This window comes from Primulina tabacum, chromosome 15, assembly GCF_025594145.1.
Source record: "Primulina tabacum isolate GXHZ01 chromosome 15, ASM2559414v2, whole genome shotgun sequence".
In the NCBI taxonomy this organism is placed as follows: domain Eukaryota; kingdom Viridiplantae; phylum Streptophyta; class Magnoliopsida; order Lamiales; family Gesneriaceae; genus Primulina; species Primulina tabacum.
In genome coordinates, this window is record NC_134564.1 from 9,580,348 (window position 1) to 9,588,087 (window position 7,740).

Sequence of the window (7,740 nt, forward strand, 5' to 3'; positions counted from 1 at the left end):
TTGTTTCTAGCAGTGGCATTGAGGTAGACCCGGCGAAAGTTGCAGCAGTCAGAGATTGGGTTGTGCCTCAGAATGCATCAGAGATCCGCAGTTTTCTTGGGCTAGCAGGATATTACAGGAAGTTCATTCAGGGATTCTCATCCATTGCCGTTCCACTCACAGCACTGACCAAGAAAAATGTAAAGTTTGTGTGGAGCGAGGAGTGTCAGAAGAGCTTCGATACTTTGAAGCAAGCTCTTATCTCAGCACCCGTTTTGGCTGTACCGTCAGGATCTGGCGAGTTTGTCCTTTATACCGATGCTTCGAAGCTTGGTTTAGGTGCAGTTTTGATGCAGCATGGGAGAGTGATAGCGTATGCTTCTCGACAGCTGAAAATTCATGAGAAGAATTACCCTACCCATGATCTGGAGTTAGCGGCCGTAGTTTTTGCTTTGAAGATTTGGAGGCACTATCTGTATGGAGAGAATTGTCAGATCTTTACCGACCACAAAAGCCTCAAGTATTTCTTTACGCAGAAGGAGCTGAACATGCGTCAGAGGCGTTGGTTGGAGCTTGTGAAAGACTACGATTGTGACATTAGCTACCACCCGGGTAAAGCTAACGTAGTTGCGGATGCTTTGAGCAGGAAAGTCGCAGTGATGGCTCACTTGACGATTCAGAAACCTCTTCAGATTGAGATGCAGAAGTTCGATCTTGAGACTTATCCGTGAGGTAGAGTTCCTCGTTTATCTACCTTGACCATTCAGTCTTCCCTTTTGGACCGTATTTGCAGTGGTCAGACCGCAGATGAGCAGTTGGCACAGTGGAAGAAGAGAGATGAAGCCAAGGGCAGTGTTTTGTATGCAGTCAGCGACGGTATTGTGAGATACCGAGATAGGATATGGGTTCCCAGCAGTGATTTTATCCGAGCAGACATCTTATCAGAGGCCCATACGTCCCGTACTCCATTCACCCTGGGAGTACGAAGATGTACAAAGATCTGCAGCTATTGTATTGGTGGCCAGGGATGAAGAAGGACATCAGGCGTTTTGTATCCGAGTGCCTGACTTGCCAGTTAGTGAAGGCCGAGCATCAGAGACCAGCAGGTTTGCTCAAGACTCTCCCTATTCCCGAGTGGAAGTGGGAGAATGTTACCATGGACTTTGTGACTGGATTGCCGAGGTCAGCCAGAGGATCGAATGCCATCTGGGTGATTGTAGATCGTCTTACCAAATCAGCGCACTTCTTGCCTATTAAGACGACTTTCACCATGGTTCAGTATGCAGAGCTGTATATCCGAGAGATAGTCCGACTCCATGGTATTCCAGTTTCGATCGTATCCGACAGAGATCCCAGATTCACTTCCTCATTTTGGAAGAGTTTGCATTCGATTTTGGGTACGAAGTTGCTGTTTAGCACAGCTTTCCATCCGCAGACGGATGGGCAGTCAGAGCGAGTTATTCAGATTTTGGAGGATCTTCTTCGCGCTTGCGTCATTGATTTCTCTGGGAGTTGGGAGTCGAACTTACCATTGGTAGAGTTCACCTATAACAACAGTTTCCAGTCGTCTATAGGTATGGCTCCGTATGAAGCACTGTATGGCCGCAAGTGTAGATCTCCTGTTCATTGGGATGAAGTAGGAGAGAGAGCAGAGTTGGGTCCAGAGATTGTTCAGCAGGCAGAAGATGTAGTAGTCAAGATCCGTGATAGGATGAGGACTGCTCAGAGCCGACAGAAGAGTTATGCCGATCAGCGGAGGAGAGACTTAGAGTTTGCAGTGGGCGATCATGTCTTCGTGAAAGTGGCACCTATGAAGGGTGTCATGAGATTTGGCAAGAAAGGGAAGCTCAGTCCGAGATTCATTGGACCGTTTGAGATCCTTGACAGAGTTGGGACGCTTGCTTATCGTGTGGCTCTTCCGCCGAATCTGGCCGGAGTACACAATGTCTTTCACGTCTCCATGCTGAGGAAGTATATGGCAAATCCTTCGCATGTGCTGAATTTCGAGCCGTTGCAGCTTACTCCGAACTTATCTTATGAGGAGAGACCCGTGCAGATCCTAGACAGACAGGAGAAGAAACTTCGGAACAAGCTCGTTAAGCGAGTCAAAGTCAAATGGCTCAACCATTCAGAGGAGGAAGCTACGTGGGAGTCTGAGCAGGAGATGAGAAGTCGATACCCTGAGTTTTTCGGTAAGTTCTAATTTCGAGGACGAAATTTCTTTTAAGGGGGGAAGGATTGTAAAACCCGTAAATCAGTAGACGTATAAGCCATGCATAATTCTAGATTTTTAAATTTAATTGACTTCATTGCATGATTATTTTAAATCCATTTATTTGAAGTTAATTATTCATTATTTCAGTTCAGTAGTTTGATTTTAGCATTTCCGTTATTTCAGTGAGGCCGGACCGGAGTCGGAGTTTTGAGGTAGAATTTAAGATTCGAGAAATAATTCCAGAAGTTAAGTTAGCTAGCAAGTAAGTTCATTTAAGTTAGTAAGGGAGGTTTGAGGATTTGATTTAATTATTTGAGGTGAGTAAGAAATGAGCTCATTGAAGTTATTAAATTAAGGGGTTAGCTCACTAAATTATTTAAAGGATTAGTAAGGCTTTCAAGGATTATTAGTTGACTAGATAACCAACACTTTCCACTCATTTTATTAGGATGATTTCGGCCCCTTGGATTTATTAAGCAATTCATTCCAACTCATCAACTTTGACCAATTCTTTGCATGTAATTAGTAGGATAATTCTAGGATTTTTGAGAGCACAATTTAATTAAATAAATGGACATATCCTAGACTAGAAAATAAGAAAAATCGGCCACTACCTCCTAGAAGCATCCACCAACTCATTTGATATCAAACCATAATTCAAAATTCAAAAATGTGAAGACTTGGTCTTGATTCTTTCCTTATATCTTGCACCCACTTCCCTCACCCTCCTAACCATCATTCCCCCTCCCTTAGTCACGAAATTCAGAGTTTTTTGAGAGAGGAAAACCGTGGGAATTCAGTAGGAAGCAAGGGAAGAAAAATCGAGAGCAAGAAAGGTAAACAAGAGAAGCGCTCCACCTCCTCCGTGCCGCGTCGTCGTCGTTTCGTTCGTTTTCTTTCGAAACGAAACCAGGCATGTCTAGATTTCTTTCAAACCTCAATCAAGTCATATTATCATTTATTTTTCAGTACATGATCATGTTTATTCAAGCAAAAACCGAGATACATGTCAAAACATTTTGGAACAACACATGCAGAATTTTCGTTTTTCCTTGGCAAGCTTCACGTTTTTCTTGGTTTGTGAGTTTCAGGTGATTGGTTCGACTCCAGGCTCCCAAGGCGACTCCTAGACACGTAATAGGATGCATTAGGACCATTTTGGTCCATTCAAACCAGCCCCATGCTTGCTGGAAATTCAGAATGACAGCAAGTTCCCATAGGCGCAGATTTGTGTTCGAAAATTTCAGTTTTTGTGTCAAGGGGTTGGATCTGATCTTGGCTGCCCTAAGGGCTCTTAGCCATGGTTGGATCACTCCCCTAGCATGTATAAGACGTGACTAAGTCGCCCTTTTGGTGGCTTGGTCCATGGCTCATCGGTTTTTAAATAATCAACAAGAACAGCCCCTTTCCCCATTCGGCCCCTTCCATTTTTCAGCATATGGTTTCGTTTCTTTTGTTGCTTGGTATGGATCTTGGTTGGCCTATGGCCCTTAGCCACGGTTCATATCATGCTCCTAGATGTCTAGATCGTGCCATGGTCAATCAAATGGCCATTGGAATGACACGAGACATCGATCATAGCATAAACACTACACACGCATGCACGTTACTCTCGGTTGGACCCTTCGGTTGAGTTTTGGTATGATGCGGATTGTGGCTGGCCTAGGGCCCTTAGCCATGGTTCAAATCATTCCTTGGGATGTTGGTAAGAGTCTCTGGTCGGTGGTTCACGCCCCTAATGGCCGATAGTCTCGAAACCAACGCAAGTCTTGTAGTTGCGCAGCTGCTGGAAATTACAGCAAGTTGATGTGTCGTTTAGAAGGCTCGTTTGAGTTCTTGGTTGGCTTTTAGCCCATGGCCTTGGACTGGACAGTGCCTCATTGAGTTGGTAAGGTCATGTTTTTGACCGTTCGTCATTCGGATCATTTTCGAGGTCGTACGAGAATTTACGGTGCAATGTGCCAAATTGACTCTCGAAAGAGCGTTTCGTGTTTTGGCCTCCATTCCACCTAGATTTCGACCCTATCATTTTAGGAGCATTATTTTATGATTTTTCAGCGTATTTTAATCATGACTATATGTCGGTTCGGTGTCGGTTCAGGTTGGCTCGGAGTCATGATTAAATGCGAAGTCATTAGGCATCATAGTCGCATCTTTTGAACGTAAATTGCATAGTTGGTCAAGTTTAAGCTATTGCATATTTTTCATAGCCCAGTTAGGTTGCACCGAGCCTGGGGACGATCCAATCCAATCCAGTTGGTAAAATTACAGGAATTTTCATTACGCCAGTTAATTATTTACGTGCATTAAATAGAAAATGATTATTCTTGAGATTTATGCGATATGGCTTGTGGTTCATTCACTATGTGGGAGTGTTATTTTATACGGTCGCCAGTGACCGATCAGTTCAGTATGGTACCACCCGGTCGGCAGTGACCGGCCAGCTCAGTTCAGTTTCAGCCTCCCCGGTAGCCAGTTACCGATCAGTTCAGCTTAGTGCAGTGGCCACAGGCGTAAAACATAATCTCAACAGAAATTTTATCAGTTATTTCAGTACAGGCTCCAAGGAGCAGACATTTTACTGTGATTATCAGTTCATTTATGCACGTATTATAATTGCTCAGTACAGATTATTTTTCAGTATGCCTCAGGACAGGATATGTTAACTCATGCATATTTTAAATTCAGATTTTTTCTCGTTAGATGCGATTTATGCATGCTGAGTCTTTAGGCTCACTAGACTTGATTGTTGTAGGTACTGATGAGGCCAGGGCCGAGGGCGGGGACCAGTGAGCCAGCTTGGGTCGGCAGTAGTGGCACCCGAGGACCTCAGTGCAGCAGTTGTTATTTTATTCCGCAAACAATTTTTATCAGTCGTTGGATAATTTTTAAGTTGTTATTGTTGGCAAAACTTTATTTTCTTCCGCTGCTATTATTTTAAACATCAAACTTGATTCCCCAGTGATTTTATGAATGAGGCCATTTAAGTTCTTTTAAAAAGAAAATTTTTAATTTTCCGCAAATTTCAAGAAAGGAGTTTTAGGCCCCTTTACATGGTTGTTGTGGTCTCAATGCTAGAGGCGCAAACGAAGCTCCTTTCTGTCTTGTCAGACTGGCTTCGGCTCTCTTGGCCCTACTCAGAGCATCAACGAAACTATAGGATCGGCCTGTATTTACTAATGTCAATATCTCAGGATTCAATCCCTTAACAAACTGATCAGTCACAGCTTCATCATTCCCAGCCACGTGAGGAGCAAAACGTAGCAAGGTAGAAAATTGAGCAACATATTCTTCAACGCTTAAATGACCCTGTTTCAAATCTTCAAATTCTGCCCTTTTATCATCTCGGTACGAACTTGGGAGAAATCTTCGATAGAATTCAGTTTTGAAGATCTTCCACGTAATCACTGTACCACGCTGCTCTAAAACTCCTTTGGTTGCAATCCACCAACTCTTTGCGACTTCTTTTAACTGGTTCCCAATCAGTTTAACTCTCCGTTCATCTGGGTACTCAAGTGAATCAAACAGTATCTCTATATCGTCTAGCCAATTCTCACAATCAACAGTCGTCTCAGTACCCCTCAGACTCGGCGGTGTCAATGACTGAAACCTCTTCAACTGTACTTCCATCGAAGTTTCGGATACATCCATCTGATTCATCCAGATACTTCCCTGGTTCTGAGATTCTTTGAGGAGATAATCTGATTATCATAAGGATCAGTAACCAGATACCACAACCTGTTTCCAAGTTTCAATCCTCCTCTGATCATCTTACAGCTGATCAAGAGTCGGTTCTAATCCAGCCTCAATAATGCATATTACTATATCAAATCAGATAAATCAAGTAACATGTATCAACAAAGCAGTAAATCATGCTAGCACTCACATGCAAAAAAAAATAAAATTCATTCTACCCGCTCCTCTCTTCTATCATAGTCTCCATCTAATGGATATATCGCTCTGATACCACCTGTTGTGGGGACCCGGATGCTAATTCATTCCTTAATCGTTTTTAGGAATAATTCAAACAATTATAATAAATAGGGTCTAATTTTTTTTTTTTTAAATACAAAGCGGAAACGTAATGTAATTCAATTCAAATTACATATTAAATATAAACATACAAATCTTGTATTATCTACAAGAATTCAACTAGGTTCAACTATATCTCAGTGCTGAATTCTAAGTTGCTTCGAAGCCCGGATCTCCACGCTATCTAGTCCAGCCTCGTTCTTTCCTTGACCCTGATCCTATCCCACCTGTTGCCATGCACACATACAAACAAGACAACAGCTGGATAACTCCGGTGAGAATTACATTCTCAGTATAAATCATGTATACATGCAATCATAAAAACAATATAAAAGCATATAACAGATATTCCTAACATGTATCAAAATCAGAAACATGAATCAAATATTCATCACGTGTATTATATTCCTAAACATGAATCACTATCAAGAATAAATCATATTCTAAACATGTACCATCATCAGGAACATAATTCAACATCAAGCAATGAATCACTCTCCGTGATTCTCAGACTCAGACTCGACTCAGTCCTAATCTAGGGATCCCGTTCGGAATAAGAACATACACCCACCTACACTCCCGATCGGGGTGGTGGTATGTTCTTATTCACGGACTTTGGCTCTTTCCATATCGAACACCAGTAATAGAAAAGACTCCAGTTCTATCCACTCCGATATAGCCAAACGTCCGGTGTCCTGACCTAACCGTCATGGACTATGGCTCGATCGCCAATATCCTATCCTGCAACAAAGTGCAATGGGCCAGTGACGAGTCCTCACTATCCGGCCCTTCTGTCACAACATCAAATGTCTACGACTAGGCACATTCGCCTATGACTCAAGACATACATTGTCTATGCATCCATAGACCAGAAATATCAATCGTATTTAATTGCAAATAACAATGCAATAAAATAAAGTATGTGATTTAGGGAAACTCGAGTCAAACCTCACTCAAGTTGTGCAATCCCAACTCAACATTAATTTATACATTTGTCTTTGCGGTCTGACGAAGTCGAAGTCCCGAAGTCAAATCTATCCATATCAATCTGACAATGACAATATCAAACAGGTACAATATCAATATCTAACTCAATTCAATACATGTTCTGATTAATACTCAAATCAAAATACAATCTGATCAATGTCAATCGACATACGGTACAACAATACAATCCCAATCAATCGTGAATCTGATTAATATCAATCTACTGATGTTTCGACGGCATAATAATACAGTCTCGATAACCCCGTCAATCGCACCATCACAGATATAATACCAAAACTCATAATCAATATCGGTACCACTCATAATCAATAACCATACCACTCTGATATCGAATCTCAATCAATTCAACTCCAAAAATCATAACAATTACATACACAATCTGTTCTTCGATCTGATTCCAATTATACGATGTCTACTATATCAGAAACACCGTATATGATTCATATTCGATTCTGACAATATCATAATTTCAACACATATCAAAACATAACAAAACTTACGTCCAG